Source organism: Rhinolophus sinicus, linkage group LG06 (assembly GCF_036562045.2).
Source record: "Rhinolophus sinicus isolate RSC01 linkage group LG06, ASM3656204v1, whole genome shotgun sequence".
Lineage (NCBI taxonomy): Eukaryota > Metazoa > Chordata > Mammalia > Chiroptera > Rhinolophidae > Rhinolophus > Rhinolophus sinicus.
This window is the reverse complement of record NC_133756.1, coordinates 68,839,421-68,858,724: the sequence shown is the minus strand read 5'-3', so window position 1 is coordinate 68,858,724 and position 19,304 is coordinate 68,839,421.

Genomic DNA, 19,304 nt, shown 5'->3' with positions numbered 1-19,304 from the left:
ACTATTTCCAGGATAAATGTCAAAAGACAAAGTAGGTTCCAAATGTCTCTACCAAGGAATTATTAAAATTTTCAAACAAGATAGTCAAAATTAATGAGCCTAAATTTAGAGTCCATAATTTAATTTAATATGATGCTTACAGTAACTCAAATAAAGGAGCTGTTATTACCTAATTTCACATGAGGGGACTAAATCTCAGACTTGTTAGTTAACTCATCGTGTCTGACCACCTTACAGTTCAGGAAAACCAATGTTAAGATGTGGAATTATTTGGGACAAAATCCAAGCCATAGTATCCAGAAGTGGTACTATGTATGTCTTTGAGCTCACCAATATCTTTGTTGCCTCCCCTAGGAGGCTTATAAGCAACCTTATGACCTTAGCCTTCAAGAGTTTGTCTCCTGGCCCAGTTTGGTGCCAAAGAGAAGCCACCTTTGATGCTAAAATATTGGACCCTTATTCTAATATCCATTAGCAATGTAACCTTACAGATGTGCAATGCAAACCCTTCCTCAGAAGACTCAGTGCTTCTCCTATAATTAGGACCTGCCATTGCATTTGGTCAATTCCTTCTCAGTTCCCCTTTGCACATAGGAATAGATGACCATCTGTCCCCAGTTAGCATTTCTAAGATGCCCTGTACTCCCAAATGTCTCTACAAAGCCAGTTTCTTCTATCCATGGGGTAAGAACAGAGGTGGCCCTGTCTTAGAATTGTATTTTAAAAGTAATGACATTTTTAGGGTTCATCCATGTTGCGAAATATATCAGTACTTCATTACTTTTTATGGTCAAATAATATTCCAGTGTATAGATACACTGCAGTTTGTTTATTCATTTGTCAGTTGATGGGAATTTTGGTTGTTTCTACCTTTTGGCTATTATGAATGATGCCAGGCTCTCATGTACGAGTTTTTGTGTGATATGTATTTTCATTTCTCTTGAGCATACATCTAGAATTGCTAGGTCATGTGGTGAGTATGTAGTCTGCATTAAACATTTTGAGGGTACAGAGTTTCCTTTTGAGGTGATGAAAATGTTTTAAAATTGGCTGTGGTGATGGCTACCCATATCTGTGAATATAATACAAACCATAGTAGTACTATATACTTTAAATGAGTGAATCGTATGCTAAGCAAACTATATGTCAATGAAGCTTAAAAAAAAAAAAAAACTGACACCTGATATTAAAGGTTATATAAGAAAAAAAAGTAATGACATAAATATCTTAAATATCCCTATATCAATTATATATACAATGTGAATTTATGTGTTTTTGTGTGTCTCTACTCCTATTATTTAAAAATTACATTACTTGAAAACTTACTGTTTTGACGGTCAGTCTCCCACAACTGCTTGCAGAGTGACTGGCAGGCAGAATCGTGTGGTTAGTGAGAAAACTTTCTGTTATTGGGTAGAGCCCAATGGAATGAACTGGACTTTGAGCAACAGCACTTTTATTCTGAAATCAAACAGCCTCAGATGACTTCTCTTTCCTGTCAAGTTCTGGAGGCTTGGTGCTTTTCTTGTTTTTGTTTTTGTCCTGAATTTTGTACTTTTCTTATAGAGGCTGAATGTGAAATAGTCTGGTGTATTTCTTTGGGGACCCAGGATTTTGCTAGGAGATAGCAAGGAGTGGATGTAATTCTGTGACATGTTGTCAGGCTGTTAAAGAATAAATGTTCCTCGACTGTGGCAGGAGGTAATTATTTTTGTTTGTTTGCTTCTGACACAGGGGAAGAAAATTTGGAGTTGTTATTTCCACTATTCCAAGATACTTTTTTGTTCTGTTTGGCAGGAAGCAAAAATTGTATTTTACTCTTCGAGAAAACCAGGAATAACCAGGAAAGTCCTCTGCTTTTCCCTACAGACCTGATGCACTTCTTAACACTACGAACAGTTTTGCAACCTCGGTCTCAGTGATTTCAGCCCCAACCCTGAATACACCTCTTCATTCTTCGGCCATTTGATCTGTAGCACATTTTGTGAGGAAGATTCAACAGCACGCATGAAATATCCTCAAAGCAAACACAGCAATAGATGTGGCTTCTACATTCAGCATTCACACTCTGATGTGGGGAGCTGGGGATGGACATCTAAACCAATAGTAACAATAACAAAAACACTTACATCACCTTTCAACGTAAAACAGTTATTTATGCAGATGGTTCTAGAAAGCAAGCTCTCTGAATGATATTTTTTGTAGCCTCGCTCCCCATACTTTAACATTTTAGGTACTTAATTAAAATGAACCAAAGACTGTAACTGCTTATTAGGTTGATTGAACCTTTTATGAAATTATTAGCTAAAATCTTAGCTAACACCATATTCCTGAAATTTCTCTGAAGTAAGCAGTGAGAACCAAGACCTCCGCACAGGGGCTGAACTCTGCCTATTGCCCCCTTGGTATGTGTCCTCAAAGTCTGGTTCTGTAGAGGCAATGGGCTCTCCCAGGGGAAAAGTCCCTCCATCCCCACCCCTGACTAATGCTTCTTACATGTATCCCACACCTCTTAACAAGGCATTTGGGAATGTCTCATTAGAGAAAAATAAATTGTTAACCTACATTGTTCTTAAACAAGGTTAATTCAAAAGTTATACGAAATATGAGCATTTGTCATATATATTAAAATGAAAGTCCACTGGGTAGGAATTTATGGGCTTCACTATCAAAGAGACAGAATAATTACAACAGTAATAATAAAAGAAGCTTCTGAACTTTTACTATGTGTTAGCACTGTGTATTTCCTCAAGGATTATTTCAGTCATTCCTTACAATGCCACTGGTAGGCAGGTATTATTATCCCCATTTCATAGATGAGCCAACTGAGGTTTGCTTCCTCAGTGAATCGTGTCAGCCCAGGATTCCTTTTCCTTCAAGAAGAATTTTTTCAGAGGAAGAGTTCAAGTCTCTGTTTCAAAAGAACTTCTGGTTTCACCACCTCCACCATCACTATTAATTCAACAAACCATGTCTAACGCTGGCAGATGATACAGCTTAGGGTTAAGTAGCAACCTTCAATAAATGTCTATTTAATATATGACTACCAACAAAAGGCTGGTTTTTGTTTTTGTTTTGAACCCCTGTCAACTTCCAAACAACACAGAGCTGAAAAAAAAAAAAGAAAAAAAAAGGCACTGTCCTCAAAAGGTCAAAAATTGAGACTAAAAATCTGTTTTCCTCTTAAATATTGGAGGTAAGTAATAACACCTAAGATTGCAGTTTTTAAACCTACTTTACAAAATTGCTCCTTTTCACAGCTACACTTTCCATTTTAATTTTTTTTTCAATTGGTCATTCAGTGGCCAGAATAAATGCAATACATTATCTGAGGAATACATTCATGTGAATAATATATTACCACCCTTAATGAAATACCACATGCTAAAATTAATTAAAAGGACACCTTTTAACACGAGACCTAAGGGAAAATGGAGAAAGAAAGCACATTCCCATCTATTTTAGAGAGAAATTATTTTCTTCTTTAAAGTCTCTCTGTGATACCTATATTGACTCTTATGATATTTGTTTTACTCATTCAAATTAATAGTGTAAAAGGCAGTTCTGTATTTGTGAGCAGTCTGTTGTGCTGATGCCCAGCAGCAATTCACCAGCATGTGATAAGTATTCTGGGCCTAACCCTGCCCCTTTCTTATTTTCCCTGGACTGGAGTTCCCTGGAAGACACGGTCTGTCCAGTGCTGATGGCCAGGGAGAGCTGAGTTTCCCTCTCTGCTCCACAGGCAATTTGATGATCTCCTACCCCTACTTCTTACCCCTGCATCCAGGACCACTCTCTAGTCCTACCCACTGCTTCCTCCCTTCCCAAGCACAGTCTCCTCTCCAATCGCTTTGCATGGTAAACACCTCCCCTATATTCATAATATATTTTCTGAACAATCCCTCCAATTTCTCTTCTTACCTAAAGCTTGGTTCTCACCTAAAATCAGTGTCCCTGGCTGCCTACAAATTACATACAAAAACACACAAGTCAATATACACGTTATATACAATATACATATATCAGTGATCTCTTACATGTAAATCCTGAAAAGGTGAAGAACTATACCAAGAATCTATAAATATGTGTTCTTGATAAATAAGGATGGCATTTCCATTGTACACAGGACTTTGGGTGTCTACGCATGGTCCACAATCCAGTGCTTGGTACATATGGGTGCTCATTGGGTATTTGTTGAATGAATGAAAGTGTTTGCTTACACAAATTTGAATATCAAAAGCTGTGTGGATCGGGATGAAAAGGCAGATAGATACGGAGAGTGGGGAAGCTAAATAAAAAGTGATATGTGTGCAGAAAAGCCAGCTTACCACATAAAGGCTTTCATGGAAATACAGTCCCACGTCATAAAAGTTTCCATCATGCCTCACTGGATGGGTTCTAGTCTTCAGCTTCTCCGTTTGCCACCACTGTAAGACACAGCCGCCTAGTCGACCAAGTAGGGACACTTGGAGGAGGTAAGAGCCTTGGGGAGCCTTGTTCTTGATGCCCCTTATGCATTTCATCTGTATTTGAAAAGGCTGAGGCGACTGAGACTGCTCAACCTAAAAAAAAAAAGATGGGGTTCTTGAATTACACAGGAACTGCGTAAAACCACACAATTAGCCACAATGCTCTTCTCACAGGGAAAAAGGAGACAATTATTTTTAGTCAACCTGTAATTGTCAGGTATTAGCGAAGATAACAGAGGAGGACACACACTATATAATTAGGGGGTCAAAAGGCAATCCCACCGATTATGCGAGGGAAAGTTTAGCCAATTTTTAAGCATGGTATGTTAATGATCTGTGACATCAGAGCCATTTATCTATTCTAATAAGAAAGAATTAACAGGAAACTAACACTTCTGAAACCACACAGCATGCCTGAGATATCTGAGATGGGTGACCATAAGCAGTTAAGCTCTAAATTCTGAGTTTGAAAGGTGACAGTCCTTGTCTCTAACACTAATCACAGACCATGTGCCACGTTGATGCGTGAAGGGCAAAACAAGTTAGACTAACACCTCTCTAAATACTTTATTCGATTTAAACGTGAGGTCAACTTAGCGTATAGTCTTCAAATGAGGGTCTAAAAACATAAAATAAAAGGGCAAGGATGGCATTTGTATGTGCTTTAACCTAAAACAGCATAAATTGCATGTAAAAGAAGAACACGTGTCAAGAATATTTTACAGGACATGTGAATTTCATTGCTTACCTTCAGCTTAGAGAAATAGGCCATCTTCATTTTTAATAAGTGCTGAAAAGTCTATACAAACTGATAAGAGTTTTAATGGACTATTGTTTCAGATTAAACAAAAATTAAACTGGGATTATTAATAACTCAAATGTCATTAAGTCATGTTTTCTATACTCACAAGTCCCTAATAGTCTTCAGAATAATTTGACTTAGAAGAATTCTCTATTACATTGTGCTTTAAGCAAAAAAAAATGTCATTTTTAGAAGCATGTTACTACTCTCTTGGCTACCTGAGTTAGTAGCACCACTCATTAATCTGCAGGCAACAGTAAGCAGTTTTTAATCCTGCCTAGACTTTATTTTGCAAAAGATAATATACATTTCCATATAGATAGTATGCTTCTGGAATCAAATCAGTTAAATAAGCAGTGAAAGTTGTTAAACTTCTTTTGTTTTTTCATGCAAGTCATACTTAAAAACTAATCAGAACAACAATTATTTTTGGTTTAATTAGGAAATGTTAATTAACAATAAAGACTTAACCTTAATATTTTGGTTTCTAAAAATATTTTAAAAATTAACACCATGTGAATAAATAAGACAATCTCTTTAAACCTCAAGGCAGGGTTACTGATGCAGGCAGACAGAGTTATTAAACACATTCTAAATTAAATGCCTCTATGAATTTTATACTGAAATATATTGTGATAGTTTTGCATGCCAAATGTGACATTTTGTATTTTAGATTCGTCTTCTGTAGTAATTTTGGAAATGTCATACAAACAAAGATTTTGTCACTTTCCAATGGAATTACTATGCGCGGCCGCGGAGCCAGCTCTGCTCGCTCTTGTGGTTGTTTAAGTCAGCAAGCCATAAAAAATCTTTATCTCTCTGAAACACAGCAATTTGGAAGATAATCGAATAGTGACTAGGGGGCAGAAATGCCAGTCTGAGGAATTATACCACAATCTCTCTTGCTTTTACAACCTTCCTCAAAGCGAGTGTCAGATGAGTAGGAAAAAGAGATAGAAGATTCATCAAATCTCAAGCCTTGTCTCATTTGCATGGTGGCAGGCCTGCCTCATTGTCTAGTGAGAACCCAGTCTGGGACAATGGACGGTTTTGAGGAATTCCTATGGCTTTGCACTGGAGAGTTTTAGCCATTCCGTTTTAGCGTAGAATTCTCTCCCACAATATTTATTAAGACCAGCTAGAAACCTGTTTCTCTAAAGGGTCCTACAAGAGGAAAATCATAACAGGAAAGTGAGTTGATACAATTGACCTCCTCATTTAACGTTTTGCATCCGAGAAAAAGTCATGAGAGTCTCACCTTCCAGCAAGTTCCTGATGCTCCCTTTGATTCATGAGTTACTTCTGGGAGGGTAGCAAGCTTCGCTGTGTTGCCTTCTTTACAAACATTTAGGTCTGCAATTAATGGTTCACCTGGAGCTCTGCACAGTTACAAGAAGAGAGGAGATAAAAGAAAAAACTTGACAATGGAGTATAATGAACAGGTTTGCCTTTAGATTCACAGCACAATTTGATGTTTCCCTTAAACATTTTGTCAGATTAACTGGGAATTAGGTAAATACCACATTACAGATGCTGCAGTTGATTCAAGTCAGGGACGTGAGTAGCTTTTGAAATGTGACCCTATAAAATGTAGGACTCACTCTTATTACCGTGTTTGCCCGAAAATAAGACCTAACCAGAAAATAAGCCCTAGCATGATTTTTCAGGATGACATCTACTGAACATAAGCCCTAATGCATCTTTTGGAACAAAATTAATATAAGACCAGGTCTTATTTTCGGGGAAACACAGTAGCTACTGATCTCCCAACAATTAAAATATGGCTTGTTTCAGAAATTACCAGAAGATCAAACATTTGTTGAGAGTTGTTGCCACTTCATTTTCTACCCTACCCTCAATCTTATACATTATTAGAGAGACTTTAGAAAAAAACTCATTTAAATAAATGAATAGCTGATATGAAATAAATTTCCTTTTTTAATGCAATGGCCAGAGATCAAGGTCTATTTCGACCTTCACAATGTTCCCCAGGCTTTTCTTCACTTTATTTGAGGTTTGCTTTGTTTTGTTTTTTAGCTCCACAAGTCTTAAAAGCATTTGCCTGCTTTCCCAAATTCATTTGAATTAAGAAGAATCTTGTATTTCACTTGTCCTGATTTAAGCTTAATTCCATGAGCAGGGCCATCTGTGACAATGACTGTACCCCCACCAGAGGAATGGCCTTTTTGGATCTCACAGCTGATTTAGTTTCCTGTGATAGAAATGATTTCCCTTAATTTGGTTAGAGCTACATTGACACAAGGGTTCATTAGGACACCCATTTGCTGGCAATTCAATTTCAAATTAAATACACTTTGTTGTAAATTTTATTACTTTTAAACTACTGTATCTATTGTCTTTAATGGCTCTATTATACAGTTTTGAAGGTAAACAGATTTCATTAGTAAACATAAACATGTTATGTTAACCACAGTGAGATAGTTTCCTCAGTTTATTTGTTTATTCCCTTGGCAAGAATTGTAAGGCACTTATGAAATATCCTGAAAACTTAATCTAAATAATTAAACACTGAATTTATGATTATCATCCTAAAAGGGGGGGGGGACAAAAAAAACAAGCAAACAAGGTCCTTGATTTCAATTTCAGTTATTTGTAATTAAAGATTTTGTAAAAATACCTTCCTTAGTTAAAAAGGAACACAATGCACATAAAAAGATTAATAAACAGCTTCAACATGATACCAGCTATCTAGAGATAAACCTAGCTAGTCGTGTCCCCTGGGAACAGTCATACCCTAAATGAGGAACCAGACTGAACATCAGCTCACTTTGGAATTAGGTCTTACGTCATTTTTTTTTTTTTTTCTCCTCCTATATAGTGCTTATATCCTTATTTTTCACAGCAGGGCAACTAGACACAATTTTTTTCATTTACAAAATGAGGTTGATGCTATGAATATTGTTTTGTAACCTATATTTCCTATTTGTTTATTATGGGCATTTTCAATGAGATTTTTTTTTTCTACAGCATAATTTTTAGTGATGACCTAGTATTCAGTTCTAAGGTTCTATCATAATTTATTTAAATGATCCCTTCCTGTTGGATATTGAGGTTAGTTCCAATTTTTCACTATTTCACTATAATTAACTCACTAGCATACAACGTCTTGTAGACCTCTCTGACCATTTTTCTGGTATGAAGTTCTATCACTAGAAATGTTGGGCATGGGAGGCATGCTATTTTACATCTCTCTGATCTCTACCTTGAGCATTAAAATGACACCTCAGCGATGTATAATTTTGTCTGCATGGCCTATCCTTTTAGGCACTGAATAGCCTTCACAGAAAGACAGATTCCCCTCCTGTTGGTCCCTTATTTTTACTGCCAGTAGGATTAGAAGCTAAGTAAAATGGCGACAAATAAACAGCACTGATATACAACAGGGTTTTTCAACCTCTGCACTATTGACATTTTAAACTACATAATTCTTTGTTGTAGGGGCTGTTCTGTGCTTTGCAGAATGTTTAGTAAGATCCCTGGCCTCTGCCCGCTAGCTGCCATTAACAGACCCTTCCCTAGTCTCAGTCATGACAATCAAAATTGTCCCCAGACATTGCCAAATGTCTCCTGGGGCAAAATTGATCTCTGTTGAGAACCACTAATGTACAGTTTTAACTAGTATTTATTGAGTGCTTACCATGCTCAAGGCCGACTTTTAAAGACATTATATTTATTATCTCATTTAACCTTTAAAGTAAACCAACAAGGTATGGTTCCTGCTTAACTGGAGAGAAACTGATGCTGAGGAATGTTGAACATCTTGTTTGAGCTTGCATAGTCATAAAGGTAAAGCCTAAGGTTCCAAGTGAGACCATCTAACTTGGGGACCCCTCTGAACCTGTATCCGTCACTACTGCATCTGCTATAGTGAGATGGAGGAGCAGCAACTGCCACATCCAAATCTTGGAAGTTCCTACATTGGACCAAGGATTTAGGTATTTTCTGAGAGATAAGTAAGACATGGCTGCCAGCCGTACTACCATTACTATAATGCCCCATCCCCAAACTGTCGTATATGAATGAAGGGGCACAAATAAATCCCAGGAGAAAATGAGGTCATGTTTCCCACAGACCTGACCCTTCAGGTGCATCAAACTAGGGGGCGACTATCACCTATAATTTTGCCCACATTTAACCCATAGCCAAACGAAGAAAATAAAACAAAATGCATTAAATCAACCATTAAAAAACATACTTCTCAAATTTTTTGCCAGCCTTTAAACATGACATAGGAATGCATTGATTGACTTCTTCCCCTTCAAATTTCAAACCCTGCATGAAAGAAAACAGAAATAAAATAAACTGGATTCAAAATACACTTGAAACAGCTATGTAAAAGTTGGCTTTTCTAACACCAAGCTATGCTGATTCTTAAAGGTTAAGGTTCTAGGAGGCAAATGAGAACATAGGAATTATCTTGCAAACACCTTATTGTGGAATCTGACTTTTCTCACTCTGCTTAGTTACTTTTCAACCAGGAAGGTAGAGAAAATAGTAAATAACATTTAAAAAGAAGGAGAAATGTTTAGTGGATGCCAACCCAGCTTTCTCTGCGTCTTTCTATTTCTGTCTACTCATCCCACACATACACACACACATGCACATGAACACATACCACCTAAAGGTACAGTTTATGACAAAATGTAAATGGACATATGGCTGGATGTGTAGAATGGTAAAAATGTTAATAGTAATTGTGATCATATATCTTTTATCATCCAATCCAAGATATTCTAGGAGTAAAAAGGGAAATTTAATTATTCTAGGACAACAGGCATAACCCAAGACTTTGCCATGCAAACTATAATGTACAGTAACCCTATTAATAATACTCCTCCATATGTTCTGAAAGGGTATCCTGTATAAGGCAGTATCAACCTATTTAGTAAAGATGGATGATAAGAGAGAGAAGTTGGAAGCTGCAGTACTTTATAACCTAATCCTGGAAATAACGTACCATCATTTTTGCTGTATGATACTGGTCACACAGATCAACTGTGGTATAATATGGAAGGGAATTACACAAAGGTTTGGATAACAGGAAAACAGGATCAAGGGTCCATAGCGATTATGAAATCCAGACATCTCAAGGGTCAGTTGAGGCTGGAGGATCCGTCTCCAGGGGCAGTCACATGTTTGTTGGCAGGCCTCAGTGCCCTGCTAACTGTCGGCCAAAGGCTTTGGTTTCTCACCACGTGGGCCTCTCCATAGGCTACTTACACAGGGCAGCTTGCTTACCCCAGAGTGAGAGATGAAAGATTGTAATTAGAAATCCTCCACACATATCCATGAAAAAATATGTAGTATATATAGGAAATCCCAAAGACTGTAACATATTGATATAAAGGAGTTACCTTGCCAGGGTCATGTCAGCAGTAAATGTCATGTTATATATTGTGCTTGGCTTGGTTAAATACATTTCTTAATAAAACTCTGCCAAAAGGTCCTCTAAATAGATATGTGAGATCAAATAAAACAATCTGATTCTATTCAGTAGATATTTTCAAGTTTATCACATATTAATTAGAGTAAGACTTCATAATAGCTATGCTAATCTACATTTATTGAGCATTTACACCATAGGTATTATATTTCAATATCTCATTCTACAAATATTAATATTTATTGTGGGTTTGCTTTATGCCAGATATTGTGCTAGAAGCCAGGGATACAGTGGTATACCAAAAAAAAAAAAAAAAAAGGAAAAAAACTATGCCTGACATTAAAAGACTTCTTTCTGGTAAGCATAATAAATAGAAAAAATAAATAAACTTGAGACAGGAATAAAACAATGGCAAGTACAATAAACACAATGGAGGAAACAATCCAAGAAATACTATACAGAATATTTTAGGGGACAAAGTTGTGAGGGAAAGTGGTAAGGGAAGACAGTGAATTTTAAAAGGAGAACTGAGGAAAAGAACAATTTAGCCATGTAGAGTGAGAGAAATTGATTGATCCAGGCAGAGAACAATCATGTGCAAAGGTCCTGAAGTAGGACATGGTTTTGCATGTCAAAAAACAAACAAACAAAAACCTGAAAGAAGATCACTGTGACTTAAGTACAGTTACCCGGGGAGAATATTGGGAACTTGGACTGGAAACATAAGGAAACATTTACCCATGAAGATACATGTGCTCCGATGTTCATTGCAGCTTTATTTATGGTGACCAAGACACGGAAACAACCAAAGTGTTCTTCGATAGATGATTGGGTAAAGAAGTTGTGGTGTATATACATAATGGAATACTATTCTGCCAGAAGAAAAGATGAAATAATGCCATTTGTGACAACATGGATAGATCTTGAGATTATTAGGCCAAGCGAAATAAATCAGACAGAAAAACTCGAGAACCATATGATTACACTGATACGTGGGATATAAAACTGAAAGCAACAAAGGAACAAGACAAACAAACAAAGAAACAAAAACTCACAGGAACAGATAATAGTTTAGTGGTTACCAGAGGGTAAGGAGGGGTGTGGGTGGTAGATGAGGGTAAGGGGGATCAAATATATGGTGATGGAAGGAGAACTGACTCAGGGTGGTGAACACACAATGTGATACACAGATGATGTAATACAGAATTGTACACCTGAAACCTATGGAACTTTACTAACAATTGTCACCCAATAGACTTTAATTAAAAAAAAACATAAGGCAGAGCCTGATCCCACTGGAGCAACAGGTAGTGTTAACAAATCTATATGTTATGTGGAATTCAGAAGGCAATAAAGAGTTTAAGGAAATGAGTGATATTGTCTAATTTATATATAACTGAAGATGAAATTTTGAAAATATTAAATGCATGTTTATTTACTCCTCTTTCTTATAAATCATGTTTCTCAGCAAAACCTAGCTATTTTAGCTCCAGATAAACAGAAAGGGGAAATGCCTTCTCAGTGTGACAAAAAGCATTAGAAAGAAGTCACAACCAGAAAGAACACTAAGCAGGGAACCTTCCCCCTTTTGTTTCCAATGGATTGCAAATGAGAAGGAGGTAAAAGTACAGGAAACAAGCAGTCAATTGCACACATATCTAGGCTTCTCCCCACCCCAACCTTTCCTCTCGGAGGCAGAAATCCTACCGGAGTTGCAGAATGATGAGGAGAAATTCAGGAAGAGAGAGGTTATGCCAGGCTCCTATTTAAAACTCTGAGAAGAGAACATGTAGTACCAACACAGTAGGTATGATGTTATTGATTCAAGTAAAATGGGTGCCTTATTGTGGTTAATCACAGAGAAAACCCAAGTTTAGTGTCTGCATCAGTGAGGATTCTAGTAGAAACAGGTGCATTCTCAAAATTAGATGATTCCAGGAGGAAGGTTTTTTTATAAAAGTATTATTACAAAGTTGTGGACTTACAAGCAGGCTGTTTCCACTCCTAGTCTTGAAGGGATGAGGAGACAAAGTAATGAGCAGACTGGGGAAAGAGAGAGAGTCATATAGAGTCTTCTACATTGAGTAGAACAGTGACCGTGGGTGGAGGAATACAGCCAGTTCAATGCAGCCCTCACCTCACAGGGAGAGAGGTATATCACATGACTCCTCTCTTCCCTTCCTCCTAACCCATATCAAGACTCCCCTTTGTTGGTAAGCAACCAGAAGCCAGAGGGCACAGGAGCCCTATAAATGTGTCCTTATAGTTCAGCCTCTTGTAGCAGAGTCCACAGTGGATTTAGGATGGTAAGTTCCCAAGGAGCAGATGGGGCAGGTAGAGCTAGTTGTGGGGCGAACCACTTGACTGAACTATGAAGTTTTGCTGGTTAATTAGATGAGGAAGATAAGTGGAAATAAAGAACCAAAGATGAATTTCAAGTTTCTGGTCTAAGTGTATTGGTGGACTGTGGTGCCATTTACTGAGATTGGAAAGATGGGGGATGTAATGCAAACAGGGTTTTGAGGAACAAAACGTAAGCTTCCATGTAAAACATGTTAATTTGAGTTGTTTTTGTGATACCCACATGATAATGGTAAGTAGGACTGAGACACATGAGACTGACAGTAAGAGGAGAATCAGAGCCTCCGGCTGTCACCAGCAAGAAGATGGAATTTGGGTGATGGGAATTAATGAAGCCACCCTGACAAACACTTCTAAGCACTTTTGTAGACATTATATAATTTAATCCTCACAATGGCCTTATAATGCATATGCTATTAGTGCCATACTTATTTTACAGGTGGGTAAACTGGGGCTTAGACAGCATAAGGCTATTTATTGCCCAAGTTTACAGTATGTGGTGGAGGCTGGAGCCAGCTCTCTGTGGTTCCAAAGCTCAATTCTGAACTTGTGTCACTGGTGTCTAACATAGTCACATTGCCTTCCTATAGGTTACATTCACAGGGTGACAGTTTTTTCACTCACTTGACCCCATATATTTTCTATTACAAGGATAACCAATATCTTTAGGAAAATAACTAAGGATTGGATCAATGGATGTATATGGTCCTTTGGAAGTGAACAGAAAATGCTAAACAGTAAAAACTTATTTAATCTTATGAAATTTTTCTTTGCACCACCCATTTTCTAAGAAAAGATCAAACACAGAAAGCATGGTTTGCAATGATAATGAATTTCCTCATAGAACCAACTATTTTCAAATCCTCTCAAGTACCTGAGAGTTATTTATTAATAGTTACTGAACTAATTAAAATTTACCTCTTCATTAAAAAAGACTTTATCACAAAACTTTATTATGTAACAATAATTTCATGCAGTTTTATTCATATTTCTTTTATATAATAACTCTTCTTTTATATAAAATTTATTTCAAAATATTTCATAACCATTTCCACCATATCTTATTAGTCTAAGTAAGTGATAGTTTGCTGTATATGGGGATTACACAGAGAACAATTTGACAGTAATTATCAGTAAATATTGTTAATAAACCAGAAATTAAGATAGTAATGGTCTACTTATTCACCTAACATGTAAACAAAATTCAAAATATCCTGAACTAGCCATCACTAAAGAATTTACATATTGATTTTCTAAAATTATTCCTTTTGATTTCCCTGGCCTGGACCACCTTTTCTAAGAAAAGTGTATAAAAATTACACAAGAAGGGCAAGATTGTTTTAGATACTTCTTGCTTTAAAAAAATAAAACAGTATCATCACTCCAAATGTTGCTAGATTTTCCATATCTATACATTTTTGAAAACTATTTCTGGTTCCCTCTCTTTTTTGACAAACTACAAAGGCACCAAAGAATCAGTTTGATTCTGCAAATTGCATAGATGCCTATTTCTCATTTTATCTACAATTGAATGCTTTACTTGAATATTTTTATTTAAACTCATAGTCTTCTTGCCGTGGTAATGGCTAGCATAGGGAAGAGGGAAGAAACGAGGGACATAATTTAATATTAGCTAACATTTGTTGAGTAGTTATAATGTACTAGACACTAATTTAAGGACATTATATATAACAATCCCCTGAATCCTCACATTAAATATTTCAGATAGATACTATTATCCCCTTTTTACACGTGCAAAAACTGAGTAACCATAAGGTTAGATCAACCCTAGAGAGATGGCTTCCAAATCTCACGATCCTAATGCCTAAACTAATGAATTCTGAGTTGTATATTGTATGATTGTATATTAGATAATTTGAACCAATTCTGTTTACTCATAAATAATGGTTAACAGGCAAACATACCATACGGGAAATCATCATCACACTGCAATAACATATTTAGAAATAACAGTAAGATTTCCTAATAACAACAATATTTCCTAAGTCTATATGAAAAATCATCTCTATACTAGAATGCCATATATCAAATTTATAAACCTCAGCAGATATCAAAACAGTAATATTAAAATTGCCTTTGAATTTAATGTCAATGTTAGAATTTTCTTCTAAAAATTAAAAATTTACATGACCAATGCCAAGCAATATATTTAAGTAAAATCTTGCATGAAAATGTATGATGTTCTACATTTCTATGTAGCAATGCTCTCTCTGGTGATTTAACTATTTTAACTCTCTCTCAGTTTCCAAAAACAAAACAAAGCATAAAAACACATGTTTAAGTACACAGGTACCAGCAAATTTGACAAATGTTAATTGTAATCATACATACCAAGAACATACATGTATGGTATAATTAATAATTCTACTATGATGATTGAAAATGTAAATATGTCACTAAAATAAAAAATCAAGGTCTGAAATCATAGGTAAGACTAGAATTATCCTTAGAAGGGCACAATTTTATTAAAAGGATTCACTTGAAATATAACATTCATAAAGTGACTTAGATTGAGGTATTAACCTGTAGGCACCAAACTAAATAACAATATGCAATAATGCCTTGGAAAAACAGTTTTATCTTGTCAGATAAAGTCTATAAAAACGTTCAGGTACTTTAAACTCCATATTAAGTTTCTCAAATAGCAGAGTAAGGAGTGAAGACACACTATGTTCAAAGAAGAAACCCTCAAAATTATTTCTCCATGTGTATATCATCCTTGAGGGACTTGACACACTGTGATGTGAAATACCTGCCAATATTGGCTGCATGGTATTTTGTCTTTTTACCTTTTATATCTTCTACTGAAAAAGCCAGAAAACATCAAAATCTCAAAAAATAAATAAAACGCAAAAAAAAAAAAAAAAAAAAATTGTGGTCCCCAAATATAGAAGTGAAGGGAATGTTTAAATTTTTATCATGAAACAATGAAAATTATCTCAAATTTGCCTTTTCATTCTATACTACTTTCTACACAGAGCTAATGGAGTTGCATCCCAGGCCCTTACATGAATGGGTTTTCTGTTAATATGTAGGGGGATATGGAGACAAGAAATGTGTTAAGAAAGGATGTTATATAATTCTAAGAAATATAAACTCAAACATGAAACGAATATTTGGTATGATCCACAGTAGATATAGGACCTAAGGAATAATGAGTACACCTCTTTACAAACTCATGAAAGCTTTCATAACTGGCAAATTCCCTGAATTTATTTAATTGTTAATCCATTTTTAATAATAGCTTTATTGAGCTACACCTTAGAGTTGTGAGGGGAAAAACAAATATTTTGTTTCTGATATTAAGTATAAAATCATGCTTTGTGTCTTTCAACTAGAGGAAAGTTTCTACCAATAACCTAGTACCATTAAAACCATTTCTACATGTATCCTGTTTTTTAGTAGAAACTATTTTAGGACAACAAAATAATCACAGTTAGTCAAGGAAATTTCTACTTTATGGAAGAATTATACCTAATAAATTTAGGTAAAATTATAGAATATAAATCCATAATTTTGTAATCCTTAATGAAATTACTGCTTCAGGCAAGGATTACCAATTGAAATAATAGCCCTAAAAAGTGAATAATTGATAAGAAAGTGAATATAATTTCATACCAAAGTAATATGACACAGACCTTTTTTTGTCTCAATGGGTAAACAATAGATGGATCAAGCTACCATCACCCTAAACCAATGATCGATTTTAGCATTATAAATTATACAAATCAGATATTATTTATCTCTTTATATATCGAAAGATGAAGTATACAATATCATCTCTGATGTATTCTAGCCAAAGATATTTATCTTGAATCCAATCAGCACTTTTAGATCAACTTCCCTGTTATTGGAAGTACGGAGAAGAAGGGAAGAGGCTAACATCCCCAGGATGAATGTCTATGGTACATCTAACCCAATCAGAATGCCAGGCTTGACTTACGAATGCAATGTGTGATCCTGATTGGGTGCTGGTTTGGACAAACATCTAGTAAAGGATATTTGAGGAACAATTGGTGAATTTGAATATAGGTTGGATATTAAATTAAGAAATTACTATTAATTTTATTTACTATGTTGATGATTTTGGCTCTGTTCTCTTTTTTTTTTAATTTATTTTTAACTTTGTTGGGGTGACAATTGTTAGTAAAATTACATGGATTTCAGGTGTACAATTCTGTATTACATCATCTATAAATCCCATTGTGTGTTCATCACCCAGAGTCAGTTCTCCTTCCATCACCATATATTTGATCCCCTTTACCCTCATCTCCTACCCCCCACCCCCCTTACCTTCTGGTAACCACTAAACTATTGTCTATGTCTATGAGTTTCTGTTCTCATTTATTTTTTTTTCTGTTCTCATTTTTTAATGGCATAATGAAGTTACCTATTTTTGACTGGCTCTGCATGCCTCTTACAAAACTGACATAATCATTTATGAGCTCCCCCTCTTCTTAGGCATGCCCAGTGAGATGGCCAGTAGTTTCTTATTATGAAGATGCCACCAGAAAATGATGTTTAGTGAACCCTTTCCCGGAGCACTGCTAGAACTAGCCTGGGGAACTGGAACCATGATGATAAGTTCACATATTTTATTTCTGACTTAACATTTTAAAAGATTATGAAATGAATTTGAGGTTGTCAGAGTAGAATGTTGGGTTAAAGAGTGCCAAACGATAGTACTTCATGATTATACCCTAAAGTTCATCATCTTTACTTTAAGCATAATTTCTTAAAGGCATAATTCCTTTTTTTCATATTTATCTAAAATAATCCTGCTGCCTAGGTTCTCTTGAGTTGACCCAAGAGAGGACAAGTGTGGCTAGAGAACCTATTAGTGCACTTAAGAATATTTTTTAAAATATGAATTTCAAGAGGGAAGGATTAGACACCAGAGTCTCCTATGCATGCTCTCTGATTGAACCTTATTCATAGATATTGCCTTCTTGTGAAATAAATGGAAAATTAAACAGATGTAAAATCATTGCCATAGTGGTCACAGTAATTCTTTAAAAGCTCTTCATCATCCTAGCAAATGTGTTATATCTGTGAAGATTTATGAACAGTAAAATGGGATTGAGTCATTACTAATAATTTTCTTTTTACCTAAACTAAAAAATATATCAAAGATTCAATGCTTCCGATTCCTTTCAGAAAACATCTATGAGTCTATAGTAAATATTTTACAGGAAATATATTCCCAAAAAATGGACAAGATTTTTAAACATTAATTATTCACTACATTGCAAGAATTTTTTTTTCATATTTAACAAATCTCAAAGTCAATGATGTAAATTTCAATCCACACTAACTACCTTGAAGGTATTGGAGCCAAGAGGAAGTAACAGCAATAGGGAAAAAATGCATTTTAAATATTAAAAATATTTGATAGGTGATTTTTCCACTACAAAAAAAATATATATTCTGAAGTGATACTACTCAATATAAATGAGAAAATAGTGTGTTGGGGGGTTTCTTTAATATTTATAAGTACATAATTTTTTTTCCCTCGAGGATTATATTTATGAGGATTTTCAAACATATGGGTTATTTTGTTGGCACTATATCTATCTCCCCCTTTGTACTGAGATCATTTATCTCAAGACTTCCTTAATACTTTCTATTATTTTCACTAACAATTCTTTTAATACGGAGCTTGATGTTCATTGGGCATAAACCAGGCTGCTAGTCCAACTTGGATAGCATGGCTATTGAGGGTTTTATCACAGAACAAGAGAAATCCTTGGAAAGCTTCAAGTATAGAGAGCTTTTAAGTGAAATAATAGAACTAAAACATGGGGCAAGGTGAACAGAGGAGTGAAAACAGATTCTTCAAAATCATAGATGGAGATTATTTATAAATTATTTTATAGAACCAAGTAAAATCTTGGACCCTCTGGCATGTATACCAAATAAATGAGAATCATTTTAATTAATGGTCACACACACACACACACATACACTTATATGTTCTAGTAGTTTTTCAATGCCTTCAGTTCACATAAAATGACTTTTACATTTTAGGTGCTTCATAAGCATTTCTTTAACACTAAGTTAACATATATTTCTAAGTCCCCATTATATAGGGGACATAAGAAAAAGTGCTCGTTCACAAGACAGTTGTGCATAAATATGTGACAAGGTACATTTGAATAAAAATACAACATTATAGGATCAAATGAGAATTTCTGACTAATAAAGATAGTGAATTGTTATATAATTTAATAGCTAATATTTTTATTAT